Source organism: Caloenas nicobarica, chromosome 5 (assembly GCF_036013445.1).
Source record: "Caloenas nicobarica isolate bCalNic1 chromosome 5, bCalNic1.hap1, whole genome shotgun sequence".
Taxonomy (NCBI): Eukaryota; Metazoa; Chordata; class Aves; order Columbiformes; family Columbidae; genus Caloenas; species Caloenas nicobarica.
The window spans coordinates 15,238,442-15,257,043 of NC_088249.1; the positions used below are offsets into that span (position 1 = coordinate 15,238,442).

The 18,602-nt window shown below is 43.5% G+C and overlaps 1 protein-coding gene across 1 annotated transcript in view; it reads left to right on the forward strand.

Moving 5' to 3' along the window:
* Window positions 1-18,602, forward strand: part of CLMN (calmin) — a 77,231-nt gene that overhangs the window by 13,216 nt on the left and 45,413 nt on the right. The window lies entirely within an intron of this gene.

Below are 18,602 nucleotides of genomic sequence, written 5' to 3' on the forward strand. Positions count from 1 at the left end.
TACCTGTCAGATTAAAGACCGAATCCTGCCACCCACATACTCTCCCAGCAGTTTATTCCTTTCTTTTTTTCTTCTTTTTTTTTTTTTTTTCTGCAGCAGATTTTCAATGTACTTGAGTAGAAAAGGTGTCATCTTTCAGAAAAACCCTTCTCTGGCTTTGAAACATAGGGAAAAACATGTCAAATTTAGCCTGGTGTTTTCTAGACTGTTTTTTTAAAGGCGAACCTTTTGAGAGGGGCTTTACAATTTATTTCGGAGAGAAAAAATACAGTCAAACCTGTGGGAGTCTGCTAGGATGAAGTGAAAAGAGTGCAATTATTTCACTATGAGCTTTTAGGAAGATTTTTGAGGCTCCTTTCAGAAACTGAAGTGTGTTAATAATACAACTTATTCATAAAGCCCAATTGCTTTGGCTCCAATATGGATAAACCCTGTCGCGGTGGGAGGGGATTACACCTGATCCGAATCAGAAGCAGCCACTGCTCCGAGTTGGAGCTGTTTTTAACTGTGTGAACATGGATCGCTTAGTTCCCTTGTTTTGCTTTGGTGCCATCCTGCATGACCAGAGACCTGTTCTTTTCTGAAGACCTTACTGGTGTATCCCCCAGGGAAGCACCGCATAGCCTTCGGCTCCCCAATTGCTTCTTCTCCGCACTTTGGGAATGCGATGGTTCTGCACAGCTCCCCTCTGCCACTCCCCAGCTCTGCCATTTGAGGTTTTCTAGTGAATATACATCCTCCTTGTTAAAGCACTGCAAGCAAAATACAGGGCATGTTGAGCAGTTAAAAGTGAGCTGGGAATACTCAGAGAAACCAGTGTATTTGCTGAAACGATTTTTTAATTATAGTGAAAGCTTTCTGCTTATAGAAAGTTTGGAGTATTTTTGTTACCATCTGGATACCTAAGCTTGGACAACAAATCACTTCTGACATAATGACGACAGCGTATAATACTGTGTTCTTCTAACCCATGTCTCATTAATGTGGAAGCACATGGATTTTCCTGCAAAATGTTGATTCGCCATCTGTGCTAGTATTCTCTGTACGAAGTGAAAGACTGCCTTTTGTGTTGCGATTGCAGTAGACCCGTTCTGCTTTTACTGACTCTGTCTTGGACCAAATGGGTAGGTCACAGAACAAAATAAAACTGCACCAAGCAGTACTTCCTGCTACTGCTTATTTACCTTGCTTCCAATGTGGCAGCTATCAAAATTTATTAAAGGTGGAACTCAAAAAGATTTAGTGACATTTTTTGTTGTTCTCACTTTTCCTTTCCCGTGCTTTGGCTTTAATTTGCTTACTTGGGCTGTAAGCCCCTGGTTTTGGGGAAACTGTAAATTCCGTGTATGCCTGTTGTAGCTGTAAAAAACTAAATTGGAGAGTGTGTAAAGGACAGTAACATTGCTGAAGTTAAAATGGTTTAGGTAGATTTAAAGTGGTTTAGGTAGGAGTTGCCCAATGAATGGGTTGCAGTGTGAGTCATGTTGCACTTCAATTATTATATAAAGTAGCTTAGAGGTTATTTACCTTCAGAGCTAGGCATTAGCATTTTGAGTCTGGTCTAAGTCTGGGGATCCTCAGCTTCATTGTACTTCTCCACTGACTTTTGAATTGTGCCTTAAATTTTTCTGCCTTCAATGTGAGGCGTTTCATATTTACAGATTAATAGTTAAGATTCTTATAAAGAAGGTGTCACAAAGCAATCTGTCTCTTCACCATCATGTTATTTGAAGTATCACAAAAAAGATGTTTTACTTGCTCTGAAACTTTATTCCGCTACCATATAATTGGTAACTTGTCTCATACTCACAAACCAGTATTGGTGGTTTCCAGATTAAACCCATCAAACCCGGGGATCTTTAATCATCTTATTTTTTCATTATCTCTCTTGAGCTTTGCTTTTTCATGTTCTTGACCCTGAGAAAAAGATGGAACATCTCTAAGTAAATAGGTATATTAGCACTAAAAATTTCATCTGCTTCAGTAAATTCATCAACATAGTATGTTTTAGCACAGTACAATTAAGGGACAGATTCTGTTGAACTTTTGGTAGTTTTACTTCTGCAACCTCATGGAGATCAGCTGCTTTGTGGAAGATATTAATCTACATTTTATTAATGAATTTTTAAGGTAATTTTGCTACATCAGTAGATAAAACCAAAGCGGGAGGAAAGGGCTTAAAAAGAGATTCTTTCTGATGTTTTGTGAAACAAAATCCTCTACTGCTGGGGAGGACAGACAGGACAGCAAGGAGCAGCCTGCTCTGGTGGGGCTGGAGATGGAGAAGCTGGTGGAGCAGGAAGGTGACTGATCCCTGTTCTTTAGAGGCAAGTCCATCTCTCTTCAGACACAGTGAAAGACTCTGACTGGATTCAGTAACAAATTGGAAACAGCCATAGTGAAGCCTTTCTCAGCTCCTTGAGGCTAACTTCTTCTGGTGGGGTCTAACAAAGTGGAAGCAGCAGCGGCCGGCTGCAGTTGGCAGGATATTATCAGCCAATTGGTTGGAATAGCGTTTTTTGAAATGAGAGACTGTGAATAGGAGACACCTGAACATGTAGGTAGATAAAAGCCTATGATTTTGCCTGCTGGGATGAGAAAATCCAAAGGTGTTTGCTGGTGGCATGGAGGAGGAGGTTACGGCATAGGAAGCTAAAAGATATTTTGATGCTTTGTTCTTGACTTGGATCCACTAAATTATGCACATGTGCAAACCTCTGTAACTATAAGCTGTTACGCTTGCCTTCATCCTCCCTACTTGTCATATTAATATCCTTGCCTGCAACTGGGATCTGATCTTGCACCCACTGAATTTTTTGCCGTTGAGCTCAGTGGGGCTAAATCTGGCAGCTGCGGTGGCGGAGCCGCCCCTCTCTGCCGGGCCCACGAGCGCAGAGTTGCATGCTGAAGGCTCCGAGCACACTGTGAGGGTCCCCCAAGGGCTGCAGCATGGCCACAGGCAGTTTATGTAAATATATCTTCCTGCAGCCCAAAAACCTGAGTATACAGAAATACATACCAGAATTAGATACAGATCCTCGGATCAGCCTGACATCCCGTGCAGTTGTCCCTGGTTGGCGTGTTGTCAGATGGGCCAGCAGCACATGTGTGCAAGAGGGGTGATGTGGAAGCCCCTAGGTGGATGTTACAACAGCTTTATGCATATATTTGTCTAGGCGTAGGAGTCATTATTGTGGCTTCTGGCCTACTTCTCAGCAAAGCAATTAGCAAGTCCGAAAGGTCTTGCCTTAAGGCTCTCACAAGCCATGAATTATGCATTTAATTCTGTATCCTGCCTTCCATTTCTCTAACCTGCTCTTTCAGAAGATTGTGTAATATCTGTTTACCCCCTCGTTTTCCCTGTAAAAATTCGGCAGCCTGGTGCCCAGAGCAGGGGAACAGGAAAGAGTTTTTGTCATTGCTTTGCAACATACAACCTTTTTTTTTTTTTTCTTTTCAGGTGCTGTTTATGAAAGAAAATGCTTGTTGCCAGACAATAATATCTTTAGGCTATCCAGTACCTTCCCTGATGTGAGTCCTGAGAGCAATAGCAATCTGCTGGGCATTCAGCAGCAACAGCTGCTGCCTGTCTCATACCATTAAAACACAGATTTAGCATTTATTTACAGCACCACAGAGCAATGAACCTGGCTGCTGCCACTCTGATATGATGTACCTGAAGAGTAACCTAGGGTGCGTCTACATGAATACACTCAAAAGTTAACCCAAATTAACTTTCCTCAAAGTCAATTAACTAAACCCCTCTGGATGCTGGTGTGGTGGTTCCTCTGCAGAACGGAGGTGGCTCTATTTCAGGTGTTGATAGTTAAATGTAAACTGAATTAAGGATGCTTTTTTCCCCGGTGGTGTTTTGAGACAAGCTGTTACCAGCACAGGTCTATTGCTGCCTGTTTGGAGTTGACCCAAGTCCTGGCAGCAGAGGTGGATGCAGAGCAAGTGGTGAGGGTGGCAGAGAAGAGGACCCTGACCTCAGGGTCTGGACCATCGGGCTAAGCGTGTGCTTTGTACCAGGCTCAGCACAGGTGGAGCTGGGCTGGTCACAGCTGCCGGCACTAAGAGGCGAGCAGAGGAGCGGTTTGGCTGGAAAGGCTGAATGCAGAGCCCTGTCCTGCCAGAGCAGTGGGGCCGAGGCTCATTTGTGTGTGATTCTGGCTTTTGCTTTTGCCTCGCCTTGAGGCAGTGAGGAGGAATCATGTGGCTACTCTAAACAAAAATAGGTGAGCAGAGAAATGGATGAGTATCTCCCTGCATTTCTGTCTCCATGAGAAGCGCTTCTTATAACAAGGATGCTTAGAAAGGGCCAGGTGTCTGTGTGTGGGGGTATGTTTACTTGCATTTGACAAGGCAGAGTTATGTACCTCAATGTGCTTGTTTCCTGGAAGCAGGTTGTGGGTCCTCTCCAGACTTTGGGATGCTCCAGGGAAACCTCTGCACCCCTAAACTCTCCTGGTTGTCCCTGCACTGCCCCATGGCTGTACATTACCTGTTCATGTGCCGATCCATGGGATACAATAATTCCTCCAACTCCACAGAAAATGCTTTCCTAATTCAGTGCCGTGACAGTGAATGTGGGATGAAGAATGGCTTTCAGCCGCTTCAGGAGCTCGCTGCTGCCTCTCAGGAGTCCCCAAGGAATCCTTCACTCCTGCTCATCTCTCAGATCAGTTTTTTGGGATACAGACCCACCCACGCTAGCGATGGTAACTCCGCGCAGGGTCAGCTGGGAGGTAATTTGGTCCCAAGGGCCATCGTTTTGCTGCTGGGACTTCTCCGTGGATGCCAGGATTGCAGCGTGTGGGGGTGGAGGAGCTCGCAGATCCAGCGCCCACGCTGGCAACACCACACAGGCTTTGTTTCCCGTTCCGGTGTTCCTGTGCTTGCTTTGCCCTTCTGCACTGAAAACCCTGTGTAGTTACAAAAGTCAGTTATAAACTGAGGCTGCTCTTGGGCTTCCAGTAAATCTAAGATTTAGTTGTCAGGATGAGAAATATTTGGGTAGTGAAGTTGCTGCCATGGTATAAGCAAGGTGAGGTTTGTAGGGAGAGGTAATGTCTTTTATTAGGCTGGCTGATAAGTTGCTTTGTTGTTTTTCCAGCTCCTCTTTGTTGACCTAATAAAAGCTCCTGCCTCCCTCAGACTTTTTTTTTTGTGGCATGCTTATCTGAGTAATAGAAATCAATGAAGTTAGCCTAGTGCAAGTGGTCATGCTTCCAGATTGCAAACTATAAAACAAATTCAACATTAATTTGTATAAATCCAGATTATTTATTGCATTGCTTATGTTGCTTTTGTGGTCTAATTTGTGACTACTGGGAAAAAATATGTTCTTTCATTTATACAGAATAATCTCTTGAAAATACATCATTGCTTCAATAGCATGACTACAAATAAGTAAGATTACAGCAGTGACTGAGAATGACAAGAAACCAAAAAGCACAGCCAGGTCCAGCCTGACTGCAGTTGCAAAATGTGAAATTTTGGCCTTGATAGGTATCAAATGGATGGATTAAATTAAAACTGTAAGCAGGAGAACATTGTTTAGCTATGCTGCCATAACCCAAGTTCTCTGGGGACTGCCTGGTCCCTGAACAACGTCACCTAGTAGTGTTTCATGGTAAAAAGCAACACATAAAATGCACCTATCCAGTTTGCAGCTTGTTAGTAATTCCAGCATGTATAATATATTAAAACAAGAAGTTTCATTGCTTGAAATGTAAATATTACAAATCATACATACGTTTTCCCTAGCTTATTTGACTGCATAGGGCGAGGTCTATTTGAAGTTCCTCCTACCTTAGTTTATCTATGCATGGAAAGCACTTGAGGAGGACTCCAGGGAGGAGGTACAAGCAGAGGCTTGGAGATCCCTGAGTGTTTCCCAAACCCTTGCCAGACTGTCAGTGTTGTTCCAGGATCCCAGGAGCAGCCGCAGTGTTGAATTCACCTTTTCTGTTCTTGCGATGGCTGGCAGAGCAAAGTGGGAACGTGCTTTAATTTACTAAAGCAGGGTTCAATTTACTAATGAAAGAGCTACGTTTGAGAGAGCTGCAGTGTAAGCAGTAGGGAGGTTGCTTAGACTGCTCACCTCAAAACTATTTTGGCAAATGTTTCCTTGATGAAAATATAGTCTGCTCCTATCTGCAGTCACCGTAACTGCTGGTATTACACGCTTGGAAAGTCCCTTGTGTTGACTTACCCTCATTAAAGCTCTGCATTTCTCATAGCAGTGACTGTTAATGACAAAGACTTTGAGTCGTGGCACTTTGCAGTGGCTGGATGCGATTCCTGAGCCGAGCTGTCCTGTCTCGTAAGACCTCTGGGACTCTCTTTGCAATTTTGGTTTAATGGGTGGCATTTCTCTTTCTTAAGCCCGAGCTGTCTGGAAGCTGCACCTCCTCAGCTAGTTGTGTAGACTTCCTCTGGAGCCATGATTTTTCCGTGGTTTTGATGGTTATTTGCAGTAAGTGAGAATGTGAAATGCTAAATGCTGAGCTAGGAAAGGACTCTAATTTGCTGTTAGAGAATTAGGCTCAATTTCTGCCTCTGCTGTAACTCTGAAACATAGAAAAAGATTTGAGGCCAGCAATGTAAACAGTGCAACTACAGTGTAAGCCCCGCTGCCAGTGAAATGGCAGGAGTGGCAAGGGGGAGGCAGAGGTCACCCCGATTTCCTTCTGACAGAATCAGCAAACACTAATCCTTCTCTGCCAAAGGAAAGTTGCCCCACTCACTCGTGGGGAGCCCTCGGTCACGTCAGCCCGTGTTTATGCACCGCACATGGTATGAGCGCAAATAAAAGAGCAGAGTGTTCTCAGCTAAGCCTTCCCCGTCCTACATAAACACTGCCTTGTTTCGGCAGCTTGGCTGGTAGTTTTTATTTCATTTTGCTGGAGCAAACTCCTTCCCTTTTTCTTCCATGGTGTTTATAGAAGAGTGCAATCCATCTATTAATTGCATGTGGTCCTTGCTCACCGTGTCTGCTTTAGAAACCTCCAGGTTTGCACATCTGCACTGCCCTGGGTGGTGACCGTGATGTTACTGGTCAGAGTCAGTTCCTCTCTGCCACTGTATATTCTGAACCCAGACTTATCTGCTTACCCACATTCCTTGTTTTCTTCCCTAATCCAGATTGAATATCAAGTGTTTATGCACAGATAAAACTGTGTTTGTTAGAATTGAGTCAATCAGGTTAATGCTGAATTAATGGGACAACTAAGTGGGGAAAAAAAAACCAAACAGGTATGGTTGGGATGTTCATCTCTGGAGCAAGGCAGGGTGTTCTGACTTGCTTGGCAGGGATCCATTCATGCCCAAAGAGCATTTTGCTGTGGAAAAGAACAAATGACTCTTCCAAATCTGTTTTTCTGTTAACCTAAAAAAAGTTGTCAGCTGAATTCAGCTTTTGGTCTTTTTTCCATGTTCTTACTTTGTTCCCTTGTCCTCCTCTTCCTCATCCCACCAGCTTGAAATCATCAAATATCATTAAATAACTTCTAAGAAAATCAGAGCTCTGATGGCTGCAAACTTGACTTTGCTCATTGCTTTTCATAGCAAAGCATGCAAATGTGGAGCAGAAGACAACTCTAGTCCTTCATGTCTGAAAAAAAAAAAAATCTTTCCCAGGTCAAAGAGAGAATTTTCAAGTGCAGAATTTAAACTCAAAATGTAACTTTATTCTAGTGGTGTTAACTGTTTTTAAACAAGTGGTGTTGCAAAAAACCCAGTGGAAAGCCCGACAACACCCGTCACGTAGGTGATAACTCTTTAGAAGTGCCACGTGGCTACGGTCTCCCTGTCACTTCTCCTGTAGCATGGTGTGCCACCTTGCACATGTCTAAACTACGCTGAGCTGGTCAGGAAAGAGCCTGCAAGTGCTTCAGGGTAGGAGCCTTGTGTGTGCGTAGCTATGCAGTCTGGATCAAACTCTCTCTGATTTTCAGCCCTGCTAATAATTAACCCTCTGCTTGTAATAACTAGCCAGCGTAATGACAACCACACTGCTGGCTCTTGTCTACAAGGTTCTTAGGTACGTACTACACAGCATCTCCCTTCCACTCTGTGTCTGAGAGCTGATGTCTGTGAATGTGAATGAATGTGCAATCATCTAAATTAGGTATGCTTCCCAGTATCTTTTTCTGAATTCTGTTACTTTTTAGGCAGATCTCAGTTCATCTGTCCTTTGACCTGTTACATCAGGCTTGGAGAGCATTCTTCTTCAGAAGCTCTCAAGCGCACATTGTGGACTGTGCTGTCATGTTTGCATTAGTGATGGTGCTTTTTCATGTTAAACTGGTTTGACTGTAAAGTGTGCGAGATTAAGTCCACATCTGTTATATCTAGATCATTTTTTCCTACTTCCATGTTATGTGGGTTAACAAAGCAGTAGTTGGGCGTCTGTGCTTTTCATCAGTCTTTCTCTCCAACTCCTTGAGGTATGGGAGATGCAGATAGGCAGCGACTGTGTTTATTGCTGTCTATCACCAATGCTTCGGCAGCTCACATAGAAAACATTATTAAAAGGCGCAGAAATTAATGTAATTTTCGCTTAAAATATCATCTGCTTTAAATATCAGCTGCACTTTCTTGTTGGATACTTATTCCCTTTGCCCTAGCAGTGTTCCCTCAACTGATTACCATCCAAGCCGAAATCCTGGCACAGGCGATTTCAGCTGTGGAGCTGCACAATTGACTCTCGTTCTGGTGGCTGAAACTCTGCGAGGCGAAACTTTTCGTTGCAAACCAAAGGGAGCTCACACAGCCCGGGAAGGGGAGCAGAAGACCCCTCTTCCCCCGTTCTGCTGCCCGACCTGGCGCATGGTGACCCCGCATCTCACTCCGCAGATGGGCCGTCCGAGTCTCCCAAGCGGCCGATTTACTGCCTCTCTTTAAATACTTCTGCGAAGGAAGGGGAAAACTGAGCTGTAGTTAATCTCATGTTTCCAGGCAACCAGGTAATTCTCTGCAGCCGATCTCTAAAGGGAAATTCCTGTTTTCCTGCACCCCTGCCCAGCTGCAGCAGAGGACACCAGGCTCTCTGCCCCCTCCAGCTCCTGGCACTTGGGGCGGTGGAGTCTGAGGATGGTTACCGCTTTTCAGCATTTCTCCAAATGTTGTGGGGGAGGGCAAAGAAGCACAAAAAGGAAGCTTTGTTAATGGTCTGTAACAGGTAAGGGAGTGTTCATTGCAAAGTCAGGAGAATAGAGGAAGCGTCAAAAGTTTAAATATTTTTACCCATGGCTAAACTGAAAATCACAGTCACAAGCAGGGGCTTCCTCTGCTCCAAAAAGCATCGAAATTTCTGAATAATGTATTGCAAATCTTGTTTACAGTGAACCCTCCGTTCGCTATGAAGTTTTGGTGATAAAAATGACTGAATTCTGTTTTGAGTCTGTTTGAGCCCCTTGGGGTGACTGTAAGGAACTAGCCTTTTATTAATAAATGATCCCTGAACTTGAGACTGTCAAGAATTAGAGGAAATGATGATCAAATGAGATCTCTGAGCTTCTCCACCGTCTGAATAATTTGAATGCCTGGTTGGTGCCCCAGAATAATAATTACTAGACTCTTCTTGTTGGAAGCTACATGAACTGTACACAAGTAGTTATTCTGGGGAAACTTAAATCTGCTCAGCCCCACTACTAAAGGTGATGTGTGGTGAACCCAGAGGTGTGCTGGAATGGTGTGGGGAACCGGGCAGTTAACCCACATCACAGCTCCCGCCCCAGCTGGGAACCTCAGCACCTGCTCAGTGAAGAAGGGCTGGAGAACTTGAGAAATGCTCCTATGGGTCCAGGGACATGTTTCTCCCTTGCTGAAGGCTGCCCATTTGATGAAATATAAATGCTGTTAGACTGGGAAAAAAAAACACCTGAAGGAATACAATGGTAGTCAACAGGAGGGAATATAGTTAAGAGAAATGGACATGCCTTGGCCATGCAGGACAGATGCATCACTTACTCAGGGTTTGGGCTTTTTGACTTGCCCGCTGTTCAATAATCTGACACTCAACTGAGAACTAGTCCCTTTTGTCTTTTGCCCTGTGTATTGGCAAATACGTGATTTCAGCAGATGAGATTCTGGGTCAGATGGACCAGATCTGATCCAGCCTGATCACGGTCCAGAAAAGTGCACACCGAACCGCCTGCATGAGGGTTTTACAGCTTCGTTAACCACATGCTGGCAACGCATTTCTTTAGCATAAGCCTACAAGCCTGAAGCGTGTAAGCCTGTAACAGGTATGCCCTTTTATGATATGGAGTGTTGGAGTAGGTAAACTTTTGACAATATTCCTTCAGAGTGTGTTGTATCCTGAGTTGTAATTTGTGTGAAGGGTACTTGTGAGATGGACCCGCCTTTGGCCGAAGGCCTGACCAGGCGTGGCTCCTCGTCCCGTGTAGCTCCTCGCTGACCCCAGGAGAGCCAGGGAGCCACGCTGCTGTAATGGCCAAGTACCTTGTTCCCCAGCATCGCCCTGGCACTGCACTGGTTTACCTACTTGTAACACAACTGGAGATTCACCTAGACATGACCAACCCAAGGGCTGCCCTGCCTGTCGTGCGGCCTGTGCAGGGAGGGGACGGCTTTCTTTTCAAGGCAGGAAGTGTTGTCAGGGCAGATTATGTGAAATGACCAGGAAATCTTCCAGATAACTCATTTTAATCTTGGGTCTGGATATGTTTATGTCCTCTCATATAGCCATAGGAGAGTGTGTATCACAGGGCAGCGTGGGTCACAGGCTTCCGCTCCAAGTTCATTTGTGCAGCTGACATCAGCACGGCAGGTCCTGTGCCATTACATGAGGCCGTGGGTGATACCAAGGAGCAGTGTCTGGCTGATATCTGGCAGCGTGTACAGAGTAGTAAGAAGCACAGTGAGTTTCTTCCTCTCTTGTACCTTTGTTGAGGATCTGACCATGGGCAAAAGGAGAGATTAATGGGCAGGAAATGCCTGAGAAGACTGAGAGATTAAAGCTGTTGTAATTTTGGTTTGGGAACAGGGCAGAAATATTCTAGCTGACACCACCAAAGCTGCATTTGAGGTAGCTGTTTTCTGTCAGGCGTGTCTCCCCTCAGCACCAACATGGGCTTTCATCTGTCCTTAAATTAGTGTTAATTACAAGTTATTAATTTTTTTTTTTAAATGGCAAAATGCAGCTGAAAGCAATTACTCCTAATTGCTAATTAGTGTATGTACACCCAAAATGGTAATCTCTTCATCTGAACACCCAGTTCTCACTGGAGTCAGTCGATGTGTTTTTGCTACCATTTTTTATTTCAATTTGGGATGGCCTGACAGTTATTCTTTTTAGTGGCTTCTCTGAAAGCTACAGAACCTCTTCGTACAAGTGCTGCAATCATCTTGAAAGCGTGATCTTGTTAACAAGGCCTCAGTGAAGAGATGTTCTTTGGTTTTGGAAGTACAGCTTAAATGGCAGTAATTGACATTGGGGATTACTCAATTCTTGCAAGTTGTGCCTAAAATGCACCTGAATTTCTGTTGGGTCTCGATTTCATCTGTGAACAACATCATCCTTTTTCAGTGTGGTAAAAGCCCCACAGACTGCTGTTCTGCTGATAAATTCATGGTACAGTTCAGTGCTGACCTCTGCAATCCTAGGTCTCAAATTGTTTTGTACTTTAAAAAATTAATTCAGAGATATCATGGCTTCTCTTTCCATCTGTGTATTTTCATCCTTGCCAGTGTGGGAAAGATTCAAAGCTGCCAAATTCTGCCAGTGGGAAATGGCCTTTCTGATACTGCAGACACAATCTGGTAGAACAGATTGTTCGGTGGGTTGAAAACTGATGGGACCACTTTTGGCTGGACTCCAGGAGATCAAAGGGCTGACATCCAGCTGGCAGCAAGTAGTGAGCAGAGCACTCAGGGCTCAATACTGGGGTCCACATTGCTCGACATTTTCATCGGAGGGCTGGTGAAGACACAGAGTGTGCCTTCTCCATATGTGTTGATGGAGCTAAATTAGGTGAAGCAACTGACATGGCAAATGGGAAAACCTAAATCCAGATGCATAAACCTGGAGACTAGGCCAACATGAAGGTCGTGGACCTTGGCCAGAACAACCCCTTGCATTGGTAGAGGGTGGGAAGTGATGTATGACTTGTAGCCCAGCTGATACAGACATGGGTGTTACCCAGGATGCCAAAAGATGCCAGTAGAAATGGAAGTTGCAAACAACCCAACCGTGCACAGTGATTGCGAATAAGGCAAACCCTTTAATAGGCTACATTGAGAAGGTCACTGCCAGCAGATCATGGGAAATTACAATGGCCCTCTACTTGGTTAATGGGGAGGCCACAGCTGAAGTGCTGTTTCCAGTGTTACCCCCCCACCCCAGGTCAACAGTGATGTGGAGAGGGTCTGTTTTTTCACCACTGTTCTTCTTGAACTCTGCCTGTTCACACTAAAATATAAATATGCTAAGGCAGGAAAAATGTTAATGGATAATCACCAATCATTAAAACAATGGCTTTTATTCATCTAAAATAGCCCAGCTTTTAAAAAGATCTGAAGGAGAAAATAGAAGTGATTTTGATGCCACGTAATCTTAGCGACGTTACAGAACTGCCTGCCCTGTTTAGAAGAAATGCAGTGCTGCAGGTGCTCAGGAATTCCTTTCCAGAGGCCAAGACCCGCACCTGAGCCCAGTGCCTGCTCGGCACGCTGCCCTTCGGGCTGCCATTCCCACAGCCAGCAAATGCCAACACAATGTGATCACTCCTCAGAGAATATCAGTTGTGGCTGATGCTGAAATGCTTCATCCTACGGCAGCAAGGACTCACTCATAACTGGAAGCGGACAGAGGACTCTTCCATGATCTGTCTTCAGGTGTTTTAGTTCAGTTTGGTAAGCTCAGCATTCAAAGGGACTTTTTCTTCAAAACCTGTTCTCTGATTTTACTTTTCACATCCTTGACTCAAATGATAGATCCACCTCTTAGCCCGAGGTATATCTGTAGTATTTTCCTCCCACTAGTAAGGGTAAAAGAGCTTCTGACTGTGCCGCTGGCACTTCAAAGCTGTCAGGCTGTTAAGGAGGAAAGTGCAGCTGCCAGCTGTACTGCAGACCTCGCACATGTCTGTGGGCTGCAGCGCCAGCCTCCCTCGCTGGGCTGTAATGGAGATTTCTGGTGTACAGAAGCATTTTTCTACCTCTGGTCCTGCCTGGCAAGGTGAGGATCATGCTGTGTGTGCCCAGCCGATCCCTGTGAGCCCCAGCAGGGCCGGCAGCACCGAGCCCCCTTCGAGGGGCCGCCAGGGACGGCAGCTAGCAGCCAGCTTTGCAGCTATAGTGAGAGCAGGGCTTTTAGTGGGCTTCACCTATGGAAAGTGATTTTGTAGGCCTGGTCTATATTTAGCCGGCTTCTGTTTGTGCAGCGTTAAGTCATCGGAACAAGATAAGTTTATTGTTTCATTTCCACCAGTGTGGCATCTTGCAGCTAATGCAAGTCAAATCCCACAGCCTGAGTGCAGCTCTCGTTTAACCATGGGGCATGTTTCATCCTGGAGCAACTTGTAAAATTAAACCGAAAGAGAGAGAATCTTCATCTGCCTGTAACCTACCACCAGCGTGGGGAAAAGAGGGCAGCTGTGTGAGTCCTGTGCGAGGCAGGGCTGGGGACACGTTACCCCGCTGGATCCAGCGTGACTCAGGAGCGGTGGGTGTGCGCTGTACACGTCAAACCTCCGCTGCAAGTCCGCTCTGCACACGTCCAAGTGATTGATCTGTGACTCTGCTAAGCTTTTTCATATATATGAAAGTCTTGATCTGTTAGATTTTGTTCTGCTCCTAACTAAACATTTAGTTCTTGTACAGAATACCTACTGCCTTTTTGTTATTCATTCCTTCAGATATGAAATAACCAATATAAAGGATCCTTTTATGGTCAGCTGGATTTAAAAGGTAGCAGCCCCTTGTGATTCTGATATTTAACGCATGAGCAGGGACTGAATCCTGCTGTCAGGCCTCCTGAGATAGAGCATCAGCTGCTGCCTTTGGGCAGCATAGTGCACAGATGCCTGAGGGGCATTTTGTTCATTTCGTCCTGACCTGAAATGTTATAGCTGGAGTGACTAAGTATTTGTAATGCTCTTCTAACCACAGCTATCTCAGAGCACCATCAGAAATGGGTTGTGCATTGTTCTGGTTTTCTAACTTGTTGTCTGGTAAGGAAGGGAACTACCTCTGTAGATCCGTGCCACTTTATCTACTGTGAGACGGAAAGAACGAACAGAGAAGGGAAGAGGAACAGATAACTATGTACCAAGATTACAGACAAGATCAAAGGCTGAATGGGGAAATCAGCACCAACAAATCAGAGGGGCAGGAATGATGAATGCAAGGAAGGCAATGAAGAGGGTGGTTCTAGATCCTTACGTCTTCAGCCACTTATGCAAAACAAGTTCCTCCATTTACATCGTTGGGAGTAGGACTAGGATGAGCAGCTAACAAAATGTGTAATTTCACTGTTCTAAATCAACAGTACATATATTTTATTCTGTGGCTTATCACAGGATATGTGGAGGTAAGGATTAGGGACAAAAGGGAGAGAGAAATGGAATGAACTCTTAAGAACTTCTCTTGTAGTGCAGGCATACAGTCTTGGAGCAGCCCTGCAAACACACAGGAGAGAATGTACAGCCACCCTGTTAACATACATTTATTTGGTTTGTATCACGGCTCTGTGTTACGTTTTTAAATGCTTTGAAGAATCTCAAGAATCTTTTGTCCATTATTTTTTCATAGACATGCAATCGAAATATTGACTCTCATCCCGAGACCTTACAAAGTGCTTATGAAAGGTGGTGACACTGGGGCATGGAGACAAATTCTTTTGTTTGCTTCTCTCATGTTGGTAGCATATCTCAGCAATCCTCTGCTGTAACTACCAGACTGAAAATACAACCATTACATACAGCCATTGGATCACTGAATATTTGATTAGACATATCATAATTTTCCATCCTGTGTGACGACTCATGCTTTGTTTATGAAGTGTCTCCAGTCTGGACAGCAGCAAAAATCTGTGTGATGTATGTGTGACTCAGGAGACTAAATAAAATGGCTCAAGGGCTATTAAGACATACTTTTACATACAGTTTAAATAGAAATAAGCCAGTGCTGCTGCCAAGACAGGCAGAGCTATAACACACCCTTTTCCCCCTTGGCTCATACAAGCACATGTGTTTGTATGACTGTGCAGTGAATTGGATTGAGTGAGCAAGTTAAAATAAACCCTTTTGTCCACCAGGTTAATTTTAGATGGCATCAAATCCTGCATCTGGTTTCCCATAGAATCACAGAAGGATTCAGACCACTCTTCCCTATCTCCCACTTTGCAAAGGCCATTTGTGTTTGTGAATTGCTGGAGAACGTTAAGCAAATCTTGGGTAAGGGCTGTCTGCATGCCCTCATCTGGTATGTAAACTATGAATCCATGATAAAGGTACGGAAAAACCAGATGTGGCCCTACACATCAAATTTAGTCATGTAGCACTGAACGACAAAAAGAAAGCAAGTCATCATTCTGTTGGGTCTTTTCTACCTGATGAGATACCAGATTAGTACTTCAGACTTGCAGTAGTGAAATAAGATACATATTATGTAGCTGATGAAGACTGTTGTAGGCATTTATTCTTCCATTTCTGCATTTCTGCTTTTGATTGCTTCCCAGGATGAAGGTTTGAATCCATCTACGTTAACATTTCTAAGTTAGAGAGATAGTTTAGTGTTTTAGTTACAACTGTTCTTTCTAAGACCAGGTAATAATGAATGACATGTGACTGAGTTATAAACCTATTCAAAAATGATATTCAGACTGTCTCTCACTGCCTTCCATGAGAGTACCCTTTCCCTTGTGAATAAGTTCTGATCCAGGCTCTCCCAGCCAGTGTATTTACAGGTTTAAAGGCTTTAGTTTGCTTCCAGACCTTTATCAGCAAAGAACTGAGGGCAAAGTGGGACAGGAAGAATCTGCTGTTCTTGTTCTGCATTTGGATACCCTCAGTGGGTATAAAAAGGAGTTTGAGGCTGTCCTGGGTTGGATGGCAGCTGGCTGTGCTAAAATACAAGATGAACCAAGATGACCTGACATTAATTTTTTCCCTCCTGTTTGATGCCAGGACCTGGTGCATAGGCTAATGTGTGACAGCCTAACTCATGAAGAAAGTGTTTCCTAATGCCCCAACTCATTAAAACCAGGGGTTATTTTAGCACTACCTAGCCCATAGCTGTTAATATTGAATATATGTTGTTACTGTACAATAAAACAACACAGAGGTGATCCAGATCACATGCGGGCTCGCTTCTCTGTTGAAGTCACCAGAACGTGCAAGGAAGAGTTTGGCAGCTCTACACTTACATGCCAGCTATGGGAGACTAGATAAGAAACTGATGGCTTCTAAAACTTCGTGGAACAAAGTTGCCTTGCAACATGTTTTAAGTAATAAAGCTGCTAGATTAAGTTTATATTAGTTCAGCATTTTGTATGATGTGGGTTTTAAAAGAAATCTGGTTCTACAAGCTTTAGGATGGATTTACTGTACTGTTGAACCACAGTGGTGTTCTTTGCTGCTTATGCTATTAGGTTACTATGTTTATCTCTGAAGATAATGAAAATGAACTCAAAATTGACCTTGCTTTGCAAAGCTTTTAGGTGGTAAACTCTTAGCTAGGGAAACCAGCCTCAACCCAGTGTTATGAGTGTCTTTTTGAATGATTTTCTGGAAAAAATAGAAAACCTACATTTGGTACGCAAATTACTGGGGAAAATAGAGAAATTGAATGCATATGGGGAAAAAAATCACACTGTCTCTAATTTCTTTTCTTGTCTTGTGTCTTGGAACATCATTAAATGTTAAAATAAATAAATGACATTTTTATAAGGGTAGGGTGTATTTTTATGAAAGCATTAAGCAAATACTTCAGCTGTTTCAGAATGTAGCATAAAAACGAAGCTGGCAAAGGAATAAAAGATCATGGAAATAATACTATTAAAAAAAAACATGTCCAGAAAACACTGGCACATTGCTGAAGAAATATCCAGTGAGTCATTTCAACAGTCTGTTAAACAACAGGTATATTGTTCGGGCTTCTAACATGTAGGTGACGTGAAATCTCCAAGTAACGCTTCAGGCTCCGGAGGTGCGCCAGGATATCTGTCCTTTCCCATGAACAGCACCAGTCTCCCTGTGGCACCTTCTTATCTCATTCTTTTCCAGCTTCTGTGCCAGGAGAGGAGTCTCAGGTGTCTGTCTGCAAACGTGGCTGCCGGGCTCATACGCTATTCGCAGTTTAAAGATATTTTGCAATTAGCAGGATTAGATTTTGGCTTTTGTAATAAAAACATTCCTTCTGATAGGCAGAGAGAATAAACCGGTTAGAAATTCAACAGATCTCTTCCTTTCTTATGATTCAATAAAACTCAGTACACTTTGCATCAAAACCAAAACCAACCAAACCAAACCAAAAAACACCAAACAACCCCAAATCTGGAAGCTAGTATAACTTTAACGAAAACTTAGAGAAACTTAATGTTTCAGTAAATTGCAGTTGGATTGGACAGTCCTTCTTTGGAGCTACAAAAATATATGAAATGCTGACACTGATATGAAGAGAGAATCTAGAGATGGATATATACTTAATAATGTGTGTAAATCCTTTCCTTCCTTCCTTCCTTCCTTCCTTCCTTCCTTCCTTCCTTCCTTCCTTCCTTCCTTCCTTCCTTCCTTCCTTCCTTCCTTCCTTCCTTCCTTCCTTCCTTTCCTCTTGGCATGGAAGGTATTCTTTTCCATCACTTTGCAATTGCATGGCCCTTTTTGATGCACTTTCCACAAACTCTGAGCTGCTGATTAATCTTATTAAAGAGTCCTACCCAAATTATGCAACAGGAGTCAGTGATCCTTTCAGAAATCATAATAAATAGTGTCGAGTCAGCTGAGGAATAATGTGCTTACTGATGAAGGTGATGCTTTTTAAAGGAAGTGGCAGACATAGCTGATTCCTAATTGTTGAAAAAATTTAAACTAGAACCAGTTTAAAAACAATGCTGCTTCTGTAAAGGAACCTTTCATGTCTTGGAATTCTTTACAATGCTAGTCTGCTGTGCTTGTTCTTCTATCTGCTTTTCACATATGCAGAAAAAAATGAAATATAAAATGTTTGCGATTTGCGTCCACATTTTTTCCTTGCTCTTGAATGAAAGGAGATGATTTTTTTGTCACAAGAGTGTAAAAGGATGTTCCTACTAGAGGTCTAATTATCAAAGCTAGAGAAAGATGGGGGAGTAGTATGTCTATGAGGAACCACAAGAACTGCTAAAAAACAAGATGGAGAAATTTGCATTCAACTTCGAGGAAGAAACACAGGTTACAGAGGGGAGGAATTTGGAGAGCACCAGCAAGATGGTCTGTGTGCACCCAGTGAGATACAAACCATCCTTGCAGTGCTTCCACAAGCTGCTCCTGGAATTAGCCCAGGCCTTTCTGATACCAGCCTTTTCTTTTCTTTTCTGAAACATGATCTTTTCTGGTACATACTATGTGTAATAGAGTTGAAGTTGTCAG